We start from the raw sequence: 18,905 nt of genomic DNA on the forward strand, positions 1-18,905 counted from the left end.
CGTAATGTCCAGAGGTGCTATTTGCTTAATAAATGTACAAACATGTCGTTAAACCTGTTAGAACACAGCTTCTGCTGTGTTTCACTGAATGAACAGTGGGGAGAGCAGCAATGTTGCTTGTGTAATGCAAGAGCACGTGGTTTGCTGCTGGATGAAGGGGGCTCGGTGCTTTTCCTAATGCAGCGCTGCCAGCAGGGATGCTGATCTCAAAAGTAAACCTCCCCCACTGCTCATTTAGGAAGGAGCGGACTAGTAATAAAATTGGCAGGGATCTCCAAGCAAACATGTTAAAATTGAAAGCCAGTGCACAGAGATATGTTTTGTAGCGCAGCAAGAAGTCTCTAAACCATTTAATTACTGAAGTTTTGTGAGAAAAACAGTGTTTATAGCTTAGGCTAAGTTGTGTCAGTGTTTATGAAATCCTTTTGGTTAGTGTTTTCTACTCATTTTCTCTAATGTTAGCTAAGTTTTAGCATATGTTGTTGTAAATCCAGAGAGAGTCACAGTGTGAATGGGGAACTTTGTTTAAGCGTGTCGTAGTATTTCTCTGGCATCCAGTTGCTGGTAGCTACTGAATGGTCTGGGATTGCGGAGCACACGGGGCTGGCCATGCTCTAAAGGGAAAGTCAATTAGTTTCACGTGAATATATTAAGTCATTTTTTTCAAGGGTGTAAAGCCTCAGGGTGACCAAAGGGTGAAGATGACACAACCGGGACCTGCAATTTTTGTTTTTCCTCCAAATGTTTTAATTATCACAGAATCACGGAATCTTCAGAGTTGGAAGGGACCTCTAGAGATCATCTAGTCCAACTCCCCTGCTAGAGCAGGATTGCCTAGAGCACATTACTCAGGACTGCATCCAGGTGGGTCTTGAAAATCTCCAGAGAAGGGGACTCCACAACCTCCCTGGGCAGCCTGTTCCAGTGCTCTGTCACCCTCACCGTAAAGTTTTTCCGTGTATTTGAATGGAAATTCCTATGTTCCAACTTGTGTCCATTGCCCCTCGTCCTGTCACTGGGAACCATTGAAAAGAGTCTGGCTCCATCCTCCTTCAACCCACCCTTTAGATACTTGTATGCCATAATAAGGTCTCCCCTCAGCCTTCTCTTCTCCAGGCTAAAGAGTCCCAGCTCTCTCAGCCTTTCCTCATAAGGGAGATGCTCCAGTCCCTCAGTCATCTTAGCTGCCCTTTGCTGGATGTGCTCCAGCAGTTCCCTGTCTCTCTTGAACTGGGGAGCCCAAAACTGGACACAGTATTCCAGTTGTGGCCTCACCAGTGCAGAGCAGAGGGGGAGAATGACCTCCCTTGACCTGCTGGCCACACTCTTCCCTATGCAGCCCAGGATTCCATTGGCCTTTTTGGCAACAAGGGCACATTGTTGGCTCATGGATAATTTACTGTCTACCAGGACCCCCAGATCCTTCTCCTCAGAACTACTTCCCAGCAGGTCCACCCCTAACCTATACTGGTGCTTAGCATTCTTCCTCCCCAGGTGGAGGACCTTGCACTTGCTTTTGTTGAACCTCATTATCTTCTTCTCTGCCCAGCTCTCCAGCCTGTCCAGGTCATGCTGGATGGCAGCACGGCCCTCTGGAGTGTCAGCCACCCCACCCAGTTTGGTATCATCAGCGAACTTGCTGAGCACACACTCTGTCCCCTCATCCATTATTGTGTTGAAGTCTTCACCAAATCCAATAAGTAGGGTGGTGAAAATTAAAGAACTGATCTTCGTTTCAAATCTATACTGTAAAAAAAAAAAATCCAAACTATTTATAATGATAAGGCTTGTTATTGAAACATGAAAAATAACAGAGCTCAGGGCCTCATAGGTTAATAACTCTTTCACGAGCATTTTGTTCACAATCTCAATTATAATCCTATGTACTTTATCTTTCACACACATAGCTAAACACTTTTAATCTTTAATGAACTGATTTGTCTTAATTCAGTAGCTGTAGAGTTCTTTGTGGAAGAAGTGAGAATTTCGTTATCAGCTCTAGGACTACAGAAAGTGACATCCTGGGGATACAGAGGAAGGGAGCAGAAAGCTCAGCTGGTGTGGGTACATCAAGGGTGGATGTGGTAGAAGGTTTTTTTTCCAATTTAAATGCAAGCATCTTCACATCTGTATTGAGTAAGGCCACAGGCTTTTTTTTCTCAGGTGATGGTGGATTTTTTGCAGCTGCTGTGCCCTTGCAGGAATCTTTATCCACTTTTTAGCTTTGATAACTCCGCTGGCCTGAGTTTGAAGTTTTCTCTCTACCTCGTTTCTGCTGAATGTTTCTGTACGGTTTATTTTTGTCAGCTTTGTTATTCTACCTACCATGTTGTCCCTGTTCTCCCTTTTACCAGGCCTAACGATAACACTGCAGAGCTTTTCAACAGAAATTTCTCATCAAATGAAACTTTTCGCAGTAAGTACAACCTTTTGTCATTTTTTTTTTTAACTAGAAAAACAGAAAAGTATAATACTTTTTTGTAGTTCTGTAGGGACATTTTTGGAGCTGTTTTATAAACTGATAGTTTTCTTTTTAACATACCTATGAATCTTTTTTCCCCTCCATGAAATTTTTCTACACAAAAACCAGTTTTGCAGCAAACACTTGCTCTTCTGCTTACAGCCTATTGAAGCTAGCTGGAGGACGCTGGTCTTTTTAATTATTGCTTTATCCCCTCTCACCTTGACCTAACTGTGCCCTGACAGGGAATGTTTGCCTACCTCTAACTGATTTACAGCAGATGTTAGTGGTAATAAATTATATTCCACTTCCCCCAGCTCTTTTTTTTTCCTAGAGCTGCTCGAATGTTTTCAAATGAAAAGTCTCTCAATCTTAGAAGGCATTTTTTTCAAAATGCATATGTTGAGGGTTTACGAATATTTTCTCTTTTTTGCCAGCTATAATGAAAAGCAAAGGCTGCACATTATTCTTTTCCTCTGTTTTTGCTTCCCTTTTGCTACTGGAAAGAGTTGCACTAAGGGGAAAATACAAGAAAAGGGAAGGTGAAAAAAAAAAAACGTGACAACAGAAGAACTTCTATGGAAAAAAGTGAATAACTGAAATAGCTCACTGGCAAAGCACATGGAACAAGAAGAAAAAAAAAAGAAGTCCAACCCTGACATGTTTTAATTTTTCCCTGTTTTTCCACCAGTTCCCTCCTGACATCATCAAGCAACCATTTGGTACTTGTTTCATGTAGCACGTGCTAGGCAAGGGGAATGACTTCATGCCTCTAAAGCCAAGCCTTTGTTCTACCAGCTATTTGCGCAGATGCTGCCACCAGCACTCCAGCCACGCTCGTAGGGACCAACCTCCATCCCCGACCTCGTACATCCTAAAAAGTAGTAGGAGAGTGACTGGGAACGTGAGGACCCAACTTGAAAGATGTTTCCTGACTCAGAACTGGGCTGGAGACCAGAGGAGATTTCCTGAGGCGGGGATGCCCCAAAAGCCCCGTTTTCCACCCCAGCTCTGCTGACAGGCTCCCTGCGGCGTTGCTTGGCCAACACAACCTATCTCAGTAGACCAGGCGTGAATTCCAAGCCTGCTCACTTCCAGGGAATGCTTTAACCGATGCTGGTTTGCCAGAGTATCTGTCTTTGAAATAATAAGTAGAAACACACCGTACATCATAGAAGGTGCTGAAGGAAGCCTTTTCCTGTAATGGGTCTATTTTGTTCCTAGTGGGTACCCTAATATAATGATATAGGTTAATATTGCATGCGGGACTCACATTAAGGCTACTTCAGATGAGCTAATTGCCAATGCCTGAAGCAAGGGCACCAGTCGGTGGATATTACCTCTGTGTCTAATTACTTCCACCAGCAAATGGCAAAATGAAATTTAAGGTACTAATTTTTATCATTTTTTTATCGCTATGAAGTCCTAGGGGAACCAGAAAACCTGAAGACATGGCATTTTCTTTCATGCTACATAGGCAGGTCTGTCCTAGAGAGTCAATTTTAAAAGAGAAGCAGCATTTTTTGGAAGCGGGCCCTTGCCTTAGGAGGCAGTGACCTCTGAAAAGCGGTGAAGCCTGCAGTTGTCCTCCCACAGAAAACGCAGTGAAGTCCCCACCCTGCAAACACACCGGGGTTTAGGGGGTGTGGGTGGGTGGGTGTGTGGGGGGGTGTGTGCTCGTAGTGCTATGGACTCCAACTGGACAACTCTCACCTCAATGTCACTTTGTTAACTACATCTGTGGGAACGAGGGGTCAGCTCTATGAAATGTTATTGCTTCTTCTTACAGTTGTAGCTAGCTAAGAATTTTACACTCATAGTTTAAGCAAGGTAGATGTAAAGGAATCAATTAAGAAGCCTCAAAGAAAAAAAAAAAAAGAGTGATGCTGTTCATGTTGGGGAATGAACCACAAGACACAAAAAGCAAAGTCTATATTCCAGAAATAAGCAACCAAACAGGCTTCATCTTACTTTTACTAAGGACTGCAGAGTTTGATCCCCAATTCCTTGACAAAATGGCATAAAGGGAGTTTTCAAACTCCCCCTGTTGCTTTAAGAACACTCTCCCTCTAATTTCTAAGGTGTCACCCCCTGAACCCTGCTGCACCAGACCTGGAGTAAATCATTACTGGCACCCTGCAAGAATCTCCCAGCCAGCCATATAAATCTTGTGTTATGGCAAAAGAGAGAGGGGAAAAAACAGGTAAAACTAATTCCTGCCTACCAGGTAGCCATGGTTGGAGGCACACAGGCATTCAGGCAGGTTGTCCTGCTGTTGCAGGGCTCAGGGTGCAATATCATCTCCTTCTCAAGGAGGAAAACCATATGCTTTTTAACTAAAGCCTCCCTATGTAGAAATAAAGGGAGGAAAATATCCTCGCCAGAGCAGCGCGGGAAGGAGAGGGCAGGGTTGAGCGTGGGGCTGCTGCTCAGACGTTGGAGCGCTCAGACTTTGGAGCCCCCCGGGGCAGCTTGTGTTTCCAGGCGTTGCATATCTGATTTCAGCCTCGGCCGTGGGCAGGCTAAGGGTTAACGGGAGACGCAGCACGTTAACTGTATCTGTGGAGATTATGGCATGTTTATCCAGTGTTCAGATTTCCTGTCTGAGTGTTTGGATTTCCTGAAATCCCTGCTATCAGCCCAAGTGCTGTCCACTAGGCAGACCTTTTTTTCTCTCTCTCACTTTTTTTTTCTTTTTTCCCCCTTCTTTTTTTTTTTTTTTTTTTTTTAAACTTTGCTCACATGGTAGGTTTTCCTTCCTGCTCTCTTTCCAGTTGTAGTGCCTGTGTCTCCTCACCGGTCAGGACATTTATGGACGCAGATCAACACTCTTAGACTCCAGAACTCTGGGGATCGCCGTGCATTGGATTTCCTTTTTCATTATTATTATTTTATTTCACCTTATTTTATCTTTTTGTGGCAAGAAAACCTGAAGAAACATGCTCTTTTTCAGCTGCCCATGGGAGAATATGTTTTAGTCTGAGATGGAATAATGGCCTTAGGTTTGAGGACCAAATCTGGAATGGGAATTCAGACTGCACGCGTCCTGGTGAGTTACAGCGCGTTGGGGCTGAGCGTGGTTGGTAGCAAGCAGCTCTGAGCCGGGGACAAAGGCTGAGCACGTCCATTCAATGTGGCTGCTGAGCAAACTGCAAAAAGCAGATGGGTGAAGCTGAAGTTAGAACTTGTTCCAAAAAAAAAAAAAAACCAACAACTGAAGCCCATTTTTAATTCCTAAAAATACACGCTGCTCTACAGCCTAGATGATAACATCCAGGTAAACTTTGTTGTAGCAAAATGTGTAAGGCCAGATTCTGTGAGTCCTTACTCATGTGCGTAAGTTTTACTCACATAAACAACCTCAGCGTTTTAAAAAGAGCTCGTGTAAGAAAAGACTTGCAGAATGGGGCCCACGTTGAGCAAATTGCAACTTCTCAATCTCAGCAAATATTAATCCTAAGAGAAAAATGAGAATTTTCTGAATGTCTTTGCATGCTTCCTTGGCCTTTTATGTTTTATTGTTGATCTAGATTTAAGTTGTAAGAAGAATCCACGTGCCAAGTATTTCTCCTATTGTCTCTTAAATAAGTTTGCAGTAGGAGTGAAACGTATTTCATGCAGCAATGTTCCGGGAGGCCAGAAAGGGGCTTTCTGTTGTTGGAGGGAAAATGCTGAGTGCTGTGCTGCTCTGAATGAACTGGAAAGCTGCATTCAGCCATGAGGCTTAGCTGAGGTTTTAGCTTCATTTTTGGACGTGAGAGTCTATGGTGGCATTGTTGGCCTTAGGTGGTTTTAGTTAAACCGCGGTCACAAATGCAACGAGTTGACCAGTCTCAAAATCAGTGACTCAGCATTTGAAAATAAACAGTTGTCTTTCTGCACCTTTTGGAAGCTGATTTCATTTTGCTGGCACCCACGGAAGTGTTGTTGGAGTAAAATGTGGAAGATAAAGCATCATCACTGTTGCAACTTTTGTTCTGTCCCGTAGCTGGAGGCTGTGGTTGAGCTGAACATTCCTGAGCTGCTCCTTGGAGCTGCTCCAGGGATTCGGTTCTCTAATTTTAAGGAAAAAAAAAGCTTGATTCAGAAATTGCTTAGATGTTAGGAAATATCTATAGGGAAAACAGCTTTCTATAGTAATTTTACTTTAGCCCTGATTTTCGTTAGGCTATTGAAAATGTCCTGAATCCTAGTATATAATACTGAACGTCAATCAATCAAGAGACTTTAACATTTAAATTCTTGGGGTTTAGGAAGAGAGAATATTTTCCTTTTTTATACCAATAAATGGAAAGAGCCATTTTCCAAATTCTTTACAGAGCCTCCAAATCTGAAGTTTTAAAGTAATTGCCTGGTGTGTTGGCTTTCCGCACAACCCTTTGAATATGATCCTGCTGCTCTTCGTCAAGGTTTTCTTTGGTATCAGTGGAAGGTTTGTGTGAGACCAGCCAGACAAAACTCATGTCTTTTCTGCCTGCAAGCCTTCAGGAATTCAGTTTTAATTATTAACATGGGGCAACGCTGAAACTGATGGCATTTTATGCATTGAAATGCCAGTTCTTGCTGTGTACTTAGGTTTTTCCTTTCATTGTAGAGGATTAACCCCAAAAAACAAAAGGGAGGACGAGGAACCCCTCACCTGAGTTAGACTAGACCATGGCGCCCTGCCTTGTGGTTAACATGCAATTTGGTGGTCTGTGGTCATGGATGCGATTAAACTGGCTACGGTAGAAATGTGCTCCTCTCAAAGCTGGCAGAAGAGTCAAAATGTCACTAACGATTAGTGAACCGCAGCAAACACAGAGTGCAGTTGAGGACTCGGGGGAAATACTCAGACTTGTCTATGTCTACCCAAATCTCCTTGCTGTGGGAATTTCGTTGGCTCTCCGATGAGCAAGAGGCTTGGGACTGGGTCAGTTAGGGTTTTTTTCCCCCATGTTTTTCAGGGCTGTCAGAACTTTCTGGTTTCAGCCAGGTTGGAAATGCTGTGGGAATAGTTCTTCTGGTGGTATTTTGGTATTTCCTCTTCTGCTCACACCCAGACCAGGAAGTGCAGAAGCACAACCTTCAGCTCATTGTGTACGTGTTTCTTTTTATAAACCTGAATTCTCTTCCCTTCCCCCACTTTTTTTTTTTTTTTAGTGGCCTGATATCCCTCACATAGGTGTAAAGTTGTGTTTGATTTAGACTGTGGGAGTTTTTATACATCTTCATATAACTATAGCAAGCACTAAATAGTTCCTTAATAAGTGATTATAGCATTAGTTTTTAATTATCTAAGTGCAATATTCCCCACTCAGCTACCTATGGCCAATAATGTTGATGTGCCGATGTCCCCCAGCTGCTGTTTCTGCTGGCATTTACTCCTGCACCTCCCGCAGTGTCAGGACTAACTGGCCACTAAGACCTATCTACTCAGTTGCCCAGGAAGAAATTCTGCAAAAGGTCTTTTTTTTCTTGGTAACCAACTGCACCATTAAACTCTCTAAGATTAGAGATTTCGTGCTTTAGTGTTATTTCCCTCCCTCTTTTTCCCTTTCTGCATCAGTGAGGAGGTCCGACTCATGCGCCCTCACTCCGTGTGTCCAACTCATTCACCATCACGGCTGCCAGTCCTCCTGCCTTTCTTGCTGTTGTTGGCAAGTGTGGATAAACAGTTTTGACAGGCACAGAGTCCTGCAGAGCGAACTTCATACACGGAGTGATGTTTCTCTGCTCAGATGATAAATGGACCAGAGGAACTTAACCACTTTCACTGAAACTGTTCTCCGCATCCAAAGCTTTTAACCCATCCTTTTTGCGCTGTTTTCCACAAAAAGCGAAAAACGCAATTTTGTTTCAGCCCCGCGCAAAGCAAATCACGTCTGGGTTGCAGATTGTCCCTCAAGACTCTTCTAGCCACCTTACAGAGTCTTTGATCCGCCATTTTATAAATGAAAATAAACTTAAGATGGATCTTAAAGTTGGCCCATGGCAAAATGATTATTTACATTTCCACTTGGGTCCACTCTCATGATTGCTCCATGAACTGTTACGCCCACCAGATTTGCAAACAGCCCATGTAGGATTGGGTTTGTAAGACAATTTGCTCCTCAGCAGCTTCACAGCCCTCGAAAATACAAGGAAATGTAAGCAAAGGGAAGTTAATTTATTTCACAAAAAGACTCATTAATTTCAGAAGCTTTAAGTAGAGGCAATGTAATTACTGAGGGGTTTTGAGCTCTGGACTTGTTTTGGGGTGTTTGTTTTCTCATCGCTGTTGGCTCTAAGTCTCTCTCCTGGGCTTTGGGGAGCTGCAGTGCTTCAGAGAGAAGGCACAAAGTGGGGGAGGGAACGACAGTGAAGTTCGTTATTTCTGATGCTGATTAGCAGCAGGGCTCAGCCTGGACCACGTATCGTTCTCCTCCCATATGGTACCCACGAGCCAAGCTCCATCCACGCTGAACAGTGCGTGATGTGAAGCTCCTTGCACGGTCCCCCCGAATACTAAAGCCAGGTTCATCTGCCCCGAGAGGCAGCAATGCTTTTCATGTATCCTCCTCTATCTCGGCTGGAGTTAACAAAATCCATCTGCTTCTGTGAGTCAGCAGAAAAGTATTCGGCTTTTATAAGAGTTAAGGGACATAGCATAGGGCAATGTCAAAGCGCAGAAGTCTTCCCCCAGCTTGGTGGCTTGGCGTTTGCACGGCATGCACGGAGAGGAGGTCGCGTTTTCAGTTCCCCTTCACCAGACGAGCTGATTTACACCAGCGGAGGGCTTGGCCCGTGGCATACATGGCCACAGCTGTCGAACAAGGCTCCTTTCATCAGCGGTAAACGCGAACAAATGTGCAAATGACAACAACCAGCGCGTATTGTGACGCAGCAGCTCCTAGCAGTTTGGGAAAGTCGAAAGAAAACTCTATTTTCTTCTCATCAAAAGCAAAATGAGGAAGCCTCCCCCCTCCCCTTCCGCCCCCACCGCTACCACCCTGGCTCGAGCAAGTTGATCCGTAGGTATTTGTGTGGGGGTTTGTTCTCAGCGGTTAACCACATAACAATTTGAAGCATGTGGCTAACTCCAAAGAAACTGCCTTTAAACGTTTGCAGACTGTAATTGCGTTAGGGAGAGCGGAGCCCTGGCCGGGGGCTGCCGGCCGCCCCGGGAACTGCGGCAGGAAGCCCTGAACATCCCACAGCAAGATCCCGCAAAGAAGGGAAAAAAATCTTATTTTGTCTCTAGGAGATCAACTCCTTGCCGATGCTCTGCAGCCAGGGCCAGATGTTCCCCACCTCCTGTTTTGTGTCTGTATTTGGTGTGTCGGGGCGAAACACCCAGGAGGAAACAAAACGGAGAGAAAAGGGTTGGTGATGAGGGGGAGGGCTTTTCAGCACACAGCTTTTGTAAATAAAGCTGGAGGAAAAATAACAAACAAATTGGAGAAGCTTTGCTGCGAAGCCAAGGGCGCCTGAGAGCATCAGGCAATCTCCAGGGAAGCAGCGAAAGGCGTGCGGCATGGGGCTGGAGAGCCAGGCTCCAGCAGGGACAGCAAGGAGCAATTCTGCTCAGGGTGGTAAAATGCCTTATTCGAGCTCTTCCATCCCTCAAACCTGATTTTTTTGGGCAGGGAGGAAAGGTTGGAGGGAGGATATGTGCAAGCGAGAGGTGAGCAGTTGTGCTTGTTGGGGGTAAAGATCCCAAAACCCGCATGGTGCCACAGCGTTCATTACCACAGAGCCATGGGGCTATAGTAGCATCCAGTTTTAAAGAATTTGGAGCTTAAAGAAACCACTAAAACTGAAGATTGCAACATTTCCCCATGGGAGGAGATGCCTGTGAGACATTCTGCAAGTGGTTTGTGACTCCCGAAGGTCACGGGCTTTTAATTTCCATCCATTTCTAGTGCATCCTCAGTCTGTGATTAGGAGAGCCTCTCCTCGGCTACAAACAGACATGCTCCTACGTGTTCATTGCACAAATAAAACAGTGCAATTAATCTTCTTCACCCAGCTGCAAGCCACATTTATAATTCAGCAGGTAAAAATATCTGTACAATCACAAGAATGGCCCCTGATTTAGGAAAGAAAATGACACTCAGAGTGTGGCCCTAAGGCTGAAAATTCAGCCTGCTTTGGAGAAAGGGCAAATAAGGTCTTGCCATGTCTTCTCTCAGTTACAGTGGCTGGAGCTGTGGCCTTGTGGCGCGGGGTTGGGGTGGGACTGCAGCTAGAAATCAAGCTGTGCCCCAGGGTTCTGGGAGGATCTGCAACCACATGCGTTTCTCCATATCTATTCTCCAGTCTGGGGAGAAAATAAGTCAGCCTTTAGTTAGTGGCTGAACCACAGCCCTGGGATTGCCACCTGCTGGCACTGAATTACGATGTGATGACAGGCAGGTCACTGCATGACACTTACCCAGATCAGCAGCAGGAGAAGCATGGCTGGCTCCCCCTTTCTTCTTCACCTCTGGAGTAGCCAGAAGGGAGCATGTGAGTGGGAAATGCAGGGCACACGGTTGATGTGCTCCTCAAAACTACTGGGGCAAGAAGAGGGAGATGTCTCCTGCCAAGGCTGGTGCAGCTGCATGCCCTTTTTATAGCAGTTGACCAAATGCATAGAAAGCAATTTTGAACTGGACAGAACTGCCAGCCAGAGGCAGCAGGATGTTTCAGGCACTAGGACAAGCCTTATGGTATCTAGATTCAGCATAATCCTGGCTGGCATCCTGGCTTGTATCAGAAATAGCGTGGCCGGCAGCACTAGGGAAGTGATTGTCCCCCTGTGCTCAGCACTGGTGAGGCCCCACCTCAAATTCTGCGTCCAGTTTTGGGCCCCTCACTACAAGAAAGACATTGAGGTGGTGGAGACTGTTCAGAGAAGGGCAACAAAGCTGGTGAAGGGTCTGAAGAACAAGTCTTATGGGGAGCAGCTGAGGAAGCTGGGATTGTTCAGCCTGGAGAAAAGGAGGCTGAGGGGAGACCTTCTCGCTCTCTACAACTACCTGAAAGGAGGCTGTAGAGAGGTGGGGGTCAGTCTCTTCTCCCAATTAACAGGTGATAGGACAAGAGGAAACAGACTCAAGTTATGCCAGGGGAGGTTTAGATTGGATATTAGGAAAAAATTCTTCACTGAAAGGGTTGTCCAGCATTGGAACAGGGAAGTGGCTGAGTCACCATCCCTGGAGGTATTTAAAAGATGCTTAGATGTAGTGCTGAGGGACATGGTTCAGTGGTGGACTGGGCAGTGCCAGGTTAATGGTTGGACTCGATGATCTTAAAGGTCTCTTCCAATCAAAATGATTCAATGATTCTACGATTCTATAACACCAAGCCCTTAGCATAATAGTATAGTTCTATGTAAGAACATAAAACCATCTGAGACAACACTTCAGGATTCTGTCTCCAGTAGTGGCTGACATGGAGGATGCAAGAGATGAACAGGGAGGACATGTAGCAGTATTTTCCCAGATTATGGTTCCAGCTTTCCAGGATCGCACCTGGAGCATTTTCTGAGTCAGAGCTCATACGTAGGATGTTCTTGTCCTGCAGAGATTTGCAACATGGATTAGTAGGCTTTTTTCTACTTAAACTAACAGACATTTGAAGCATCCGTTAAAAAAGGCTTATATAAGTACAACAAATTGGTAGACAAATATGGGTAGACAAATTCATGGAAGGAATTTTGTCTTGAATATACAGCTATTAAATCAGTACTGACAGTGAGAGTCAAATCCTAGTCTCCTACCTGATTTATAGTAGCGCTACAAACTAAATGTTGTGGAAATAGTCCAGATTTATTTGTGGGTAAATAAGATCCATGCCAGCACCTAATGTTTATCTTATCCAATTTAGCATGAAACTATATTGCTACTTTCCTTCTGCATTCAAATCCAGGAAGTTCAGTAGTCACCCAAATTAGTATGCTTACTGATGTAATCATTTACCTAATGGTATATTTATGTCATAAAATGTGTAAGACTGCATTCTCTGCTGATGTAGAATAGTGGCTCCATCCATCTGATCAGAGGCAGGTTGTAGTTGCATATCCTTTAATAATTATTTCAGCAGGTGTCCTTTTATTCCTGCTCATAATTAGTAGCTAAGTCCTTAGCAAAGCTTGTCAGGATCTGAAATTCCTACAATTCAGTAGTTATCTATATTCACAACCAAAGAGGATCTCTGCCTCAGTAGAATAATTTCTGAAGATATTTCATTCAAACTAATGGGTACCATAATTCTACATTAAATGTAGAGTTTTTAAATTATTATCAACCAGCAGGGTATAATTCTGATCTTACACTTGTCCTAAATTAATGTCACAATCTGACTCCAGATTTAATCAATGGTAAGATAGGCCTTAGCCAGAATCCCAGATCTCATGGGTCATTTAAACTTTGTCATTTTTATTTCCTGTGTTTATGAGGTTGTGGTGGAGAAGGAGCTATCATGTTTATGTGTTGACCAGGATGGGGTTAAAAATCTACTTGTGACCCAAGATGATCTATAGCTGCTATTTGTTCTTGCTACCTAGACAGACAAATGGGATTTGGCTCAGTTGGAACAAATTTCCTTGCCATTGAGAATATTAGACTTAAAGGGCGTCAGTAGCAACAGGAACAAGGATAAAAAGGTGATTGTAAGTCATGTTTTGCTGCTGTGCTGGAGCCATACGACAGCCTACCTGGCACCTGGTCTGAATTAGAGAAATCGCTCGACTGTTGAGATTTATGTTTTAATTCCCAGAGTTCCTAGCAAGCTCAGAACAGTAATTACGCAGTCCTCCCTGTAGGGTGGTATATACATGTATGCACACAGTGTATCATAAAATCCTACGCTTCATCCTTTCCGTTGCCTTCAAGCGCAGAGCACAGCCTGGCTGCCAGGTTCTGCTTCAGTCAGAAACCTCCTTCCCCCAAGCATCATTTCTAACACTAATTCTGCCCATTTTAAGACTCTCATTTCCCAAACAGCCAGAAGACCCTAAGCAGATCCTTCTCAAGGTTGGGATGTGCAATAGGCCCATGTCCTGTGACTCATAATGGCAGCGTCCTAAGCAAAGTCTTCCAGTTGCTACAACTTGAGCAAGAGAGTTAGACTTACAAGCAAACTCCTACAACAGATTGGCACCATTAGACAGATCAGGCACAAGAGGGAACGTGACCCCAGCCAGTGAGACCAGGTTTAGCCTGACCCTAAGGAAAACAAGGAGTGCCAGACAACACTTTTTCATGATGCTGGATGCTAAAGGACACCTTATCATTTAAGGGAATCTTATTTGTGTGGTGATTTACACCCTGGGAGGAAAAAAGAACTTACATCATGGAAATTTAAATCATTTAAATGGAGTTTAAATAACATGTTACTGAGAACTCTGCAATATTTGTAGACTGGTCTCTACTAGTGAAGCTGAGGCAATTGCTCTTTGTGTGCACATGTCCCCCCATGACTTTGAGTCCCCCTGAACCAAGACAGGTGGAGGAACAGAGGTCTCAACTGCTCCTACATATTTTATAAAAACAGGCAGATGGGCAGAAGGAAAAAAAAACACCTTTTGTAACCTCTGACTACCTCCTCTCCAAGGGGAAAGCCACAACTACTGTGAGATGAAAAGAGAATTTCCACAGGAGCGCAGTGCTGTGCTCACTACAACCTGGGGGGAAAGCTTCCACAGGCATTTGCCCTTCAGGCTGCCCGTGGGGGTTTCAGTGTTCCCAAGTCCTCTCGGTGTTCATGGAAACCTGCGTGTGCCAGCGTGGCATCAGGAGCAATATCAGTTAGGTGAAAGACACGTGTTGTTATTTATCCCAGTACTTCAGTTGTCTCTCCTTGGAAGAAATACCTTCTTGTAATATCACAGGCCATTAAACCACCATGTTAATGTGAAAAGTGTTTCCTGGCGATAATAATACCCTGACATCAGTATTGCTTGCATACTACTACTGGCTGCTAGTACAGCAGCAACGTTTTGCTTAGACAAGCAATACCAGGAGAGAACCCTGCTTGCTAAAGCTGGCCATTGTAGATAAATGCTTAAATCAGTAATTTTCAGAAGCTGGTTGCCTAAAACTCAGAGCCTTAGCTCATACGAAAGTCCTGGATAAATTATTTCAATGTCCTTTTTGAAAGTGAGGTCAGTTATTTCAATCCATTAACTAGGGTTCCAGTAAACAAGAGTTCAGCACTTCCTCCTGAATTTCCCAGTGCAGGACAATGTATCTCAGTCCTCAGCTGCAGAACATTTGTTTTTATAATTCAAGGCCCTTTCAAAACAGAAATCATCAGCTGGGCCAGACTGTTGAAGACGAGTCAATTTGCGTCTTGGAGAAAGACACTGGGCTCCCTCCAGAATGTGAACTCAGACAGGAAAGGAACTCAGATCCCCAGAAAGGACGGGTTAGTGCTTTCCCTCCTTAGCACCTCCAGCCATCTGCAACCTGTATTAGTTTACCAGGTTTAGCAGGAGATGAGTGGTGGTCACGAACACCAGAACCGAGCAGTCTCATCCAGATCCTACGCCAGATGCAAACTGCAGCCAGCTTTGCTCTGGTTACCACAGATACGACACGAGGGAGGAGGAAGAAGGACCATGGTGACCAAGCAGCATCTGCGTGAACGCTGGTTTTGACAGTAGTTATCACGAGAAAATATGTTTCTGCTTTGTCCTTTCCTGTGCATGTCAAAAACAAACAAGATATTTGTTTCCCAAAAAGGAAATAGGTTCATTCTGGAATGCGCTGGGCAGATCAGGTTCTTCTAAGTACTGAAGGATACGTGTGTGGGATTTCAACATTTTTAGGCCCTCCCAGGATATTTATGCAATATTAATTGTGTCAGTTACTGCACTGTTTTTGCAGCAAACAGCAGACCTGATGTAAGGAAACGTGGCCTCATTTGTGCTGTTAATGTAGTCTTTCTTAGAAGCAGAAGCTATTTGCAAGATCATAATTTCCCTCACAGAGTATTTTTAATTGGGGAAGAGTTCTCTCAGAGGAGTAACAATCTTACTTCTGTTCATATCTGCTCAGTATTTTCCTGATCAGGGTATCAAGAGAAAGAGGATCTGAGCAAATGCTTCTCCATGTAATAATGAACAGAGAGCTGTAAATCATAATGTGCAATAAAATCGAAGACAAAATTTGGCTGGAGATTAATGACTGGAATGGGACTTACTGAATTAAATTGGATCAGATGTTCCCTGGAAAAAATCTGAGTTAGCCTCACAGTGCTCTATGGTTTTGGTTTTGTTTTTCACAAAGGAAGATTTAGCTTGATTGTTTTGTAACAACTGACAATTTCTAGGCCTTGCAGAAGGCCTTAGGGGCCTGCAGGAGAGGACAGGCGCCGGCTGGGAACCCTGGTCTCACTCAGGCAGAGGAGAAAACCGAACATGGAGCCTCCCCAGCACAATGCCACAAACCGCTCAAGTGTTACAGGGGACATCCCTTTTCCACAAGATATGAAGGGCTGACTTCTAGTTCTCACCTCCAGGGGCAGGTTCGTGACTACAGGTCTGGCACAGAGAGAGACACCCCTGAATTCTCGAAGGCTGCGATCAAAGCCTGGTTGCACCTCTCATGTTCCTTGGTAGGTGGTTTAGGTGCCTCCTTCTTCCTGTGAATCCGCTTTTAAGTGTCCAGCCTTCCAGATGTTGGCTAAAGAGACATATGGGCAGCTGAGTCAGACTTTTGAATTTTCCCAGGGACTAAAGCACCCAAAACCTGCACTTGTTTTGGTGTTTCAGTGCCAGATTTGCTTGTGACTCCAACCCCAAGCAGCAAAACATTTGTGCTTCTAGCACTGTTCACTGAAGAAACCGAGTTAAACCTGTAAACCAGTGATGGGGACTGACGTTTCCTGTTGGTCTTGCTGGTTATTTTGATCAGAGATGTCTCTTGTTTCGTTAAGATCCAGACTCAGTTAGTTCATGAATATATCAGAGGAAGGAAACCAAAGCTGCATAAATTACCACTGATCACGCTAGAGATATCGAAACTCTTTCCCCCTTTAATAGATTTTATTTGCTGAAATGAAAATGAAACAGATCCCCAACATGACAGATAAAAAGGCCCATCTCGGTGGGCATGATGCTGAAGGTACCATCGCCTTCTCGCCTGCTCTCAGGCACCTGGCAGCTCTGCAGGACTGGGTTTAGTGACTTTGCCTTATTAACTCAGTTTCCTTAGGCTTTTGTAAAAAATGGACTTAACAACAGTTGCCTAGAGCCAGAAGAAGAGCAAGGCTATGTTATTAAAACCCAGAATGCAATACCATTTTAAAATTCATCAAAGTGCTCAGAACAAATTCTCCAGAGATTGGGGGTTTAGTCATCCCAGGTTTCTCCAGCTCATTTAGATAATTGCCCTTGAAATAGTTGTCTTTCTTTTTTTTTTCTCTTTTTTTAACACTGCCATTTTGCAAGTATTCACTGAGCAGGCAGCTCAGCTCCACAGCTGCAGAAGGGCAGAAGAAACCTCAAGATTCCCACCATGCACATCTCTACTTTCTATAATGTGAGCCAACCACATCTGAGAGCATCCAGATTAGTCATCTTACTGTAACTTGCCGAGATATTAGTAACTCATTAGACAGCTCAACTAATTAATAAACTAGTAAAATTCATTTCTTTATGAAGCATTTTATTAAATAATAGGAAAATAATAGGAGACATTTAGAGAGTGCAATGTGTAAGTTATTCAGTATTTTGAACTACCAACATGGCCAGGAGACACTCAGTCTGAATGCTTTCCCACCTTCTTGAAAACTATATGCTTTGATTGCTTCTGTCTTGGTATAAATTCATGCTGTCACCAAGAAAGGCAGTCCAAGTACTGTCACGTGAGGTTTATCAGGAAACTGATCAAATGAAACCGAAAAAAGTTTATTTTTCAGCTGCATCGTTCTTCTCTTGGTAAAAATATAAAACTTATATTGCAACATATAATTTTTTTGCATTTTATTTGCGTAACTTCTATCCAAGAAAACCTAAAGATCATTACAATTTCCCATTAGATTGCTGCTGGAAATCATGTCAGCATCCACGGTAGTGCACCAATAGGTATTTTTTCCTGGGGATTTCCATTTAAATTTTCGGGCTTTTAATTTGTTTTCTTCCTCCTGGCACCTCTTCTTGACTGTAGAATTAGAGGTACGGTCTTGTATCTACCCACGGTACAGTTCAGGCAGAAATCAGGTGGCCCCGCTGCGATGCACCTCTGGGGCAGGTGTCTACCTCTGGGCTCGACACCCTACTCTCTTTCTTTTTGTCCGTAGAATGAAAGAGGCAGTTTGGGCTGTGATTCATCTGACCTTTGTAGGCATCCGCTTCAGTATCTCTATTTTAAACGTCTACTGTTGTAGGATGAAGTGAGCTGCAACCTAGTTTCAGTTGTCTGTATTGACATCAGTAACGATAAAGGGAGCCTGGGGTGAACAGCCCAGGCAAAGACACTTTGTCAGATACATACCACTTTTACAGTCTAAAAGTTGAGTCAGAGCTCACTAAAGTGGATGTAAAGAATCCCGTTTACATGGACTGAGTTTGGATCAAGTTTTAAAGGCTCTGTTTTGTCACTTACTTCCAGTTAATCTCATTTTTCTATATAGATATTGCATATGATTTCAAAGAGCGTGCTCATGGATCTGGGCATGACTCACTGTAGGGGTAGATATGGACATGAAGGACAAAAAAAGAAGAATATTTAGGAACATCTTTGTACTCCTGTACTGAGGTTTCTTTGTGCCTTGTATTTTGGGATATTCTGTAGAGATGCTTTGATAGTTCTGCACTCCGCTGAAGGACAGGGTGGCTAGCAGTATTATATCAGCTATAGTATGTGACATTTTCACAGGGCTTCTAAGTAGGAGAGTGGTACTGCTTGGCGCACGTTGAAGGGGAGGGCATGAAAAACACTGCACTTTGAAGGGCAGAGCGGTACCAAGACAAGAGGGGTTGGCAGAAGGCGCCGTGGAGTCATCCTTGTGATCAAAGTCTGGCTCTGTACTCGAGACATCAGACTGCAGATGAGCACATCGGGCTCCGGTTCGTGGCAGAAGCCACGTACAGAGCCAGGCTTTGATCACAAGGGTATATATTCATCCTACAAATATATATGAAATATAGTCATTAACTTCTGTGAGGTGTTCAGACACAAGGACAATGCAAGACCTTATTTGTGCCTGACTAATCAATGAGGGCTGGAAGCAGGAGGCGTGCCGCTTGCTTTGCTTGAGAGCTGCCAACACAGGGTAGAAAAGCTGCGGTAGGAAGGACATGGAAAGTTCAGATGCACCCGACTTTTCGGGCAGGGACAAGTTGATCTTCAACACAGCTACACCAGGTTTTGTTTATAATTTTTATAATGATTCCTTCCTTAAAATACATCCAGCAAACACCTGATATTGAATTCAACCCACGATCAGCGGCTATTTAGAACGAGTAGGGGCAGTGACAAGAGGACTTGATGTT

General features: G+C 44.0%; 1 protein-coding gene across 3 annotated transcripts in view; it reads left to right on the top strand.

Moving 5' to 3' along the window:
• Positions 1 to 5,217: 5,217 nt before the first annotated feature.
• The window catches only part of ASAP1 (ArfGAP with SH3 domain, ankyrin repeat and PH domain 1), a 162,605-nt gene continuing 148,917 nt past the window's right edge, over positions 5,218 to 18,905 (top strand). For 2 of the 3 annotated variants that reach the window (XM_054189847.1, XM_054189850.1), the window contains exon 1: positions 5,218 to 5,510. The gene's annotated coding sequence lies outside the window, so the exon portion shown is untranslated. The remainder of the gene's footprint in view (positions 5,511 to 18,905) is intronic. The other variant, XM_054189848.1, reaches the window with a different exon arrangement.

Source organism: Rissa tridactyla, chromosome 2 (genome assembly GCF_028500815.1).
Source record: "Rissa tridactyla isolate bRisTri1 chromosome 2, bRisTri1.patW.cur.20221130, whole genome shotgun sequence".
Lineage (NCBI taxonomy): Eukaryota > Metazoa > Chordata > Aves > Charadriiformes > Laridae > Rissa > Rissa tridactyla.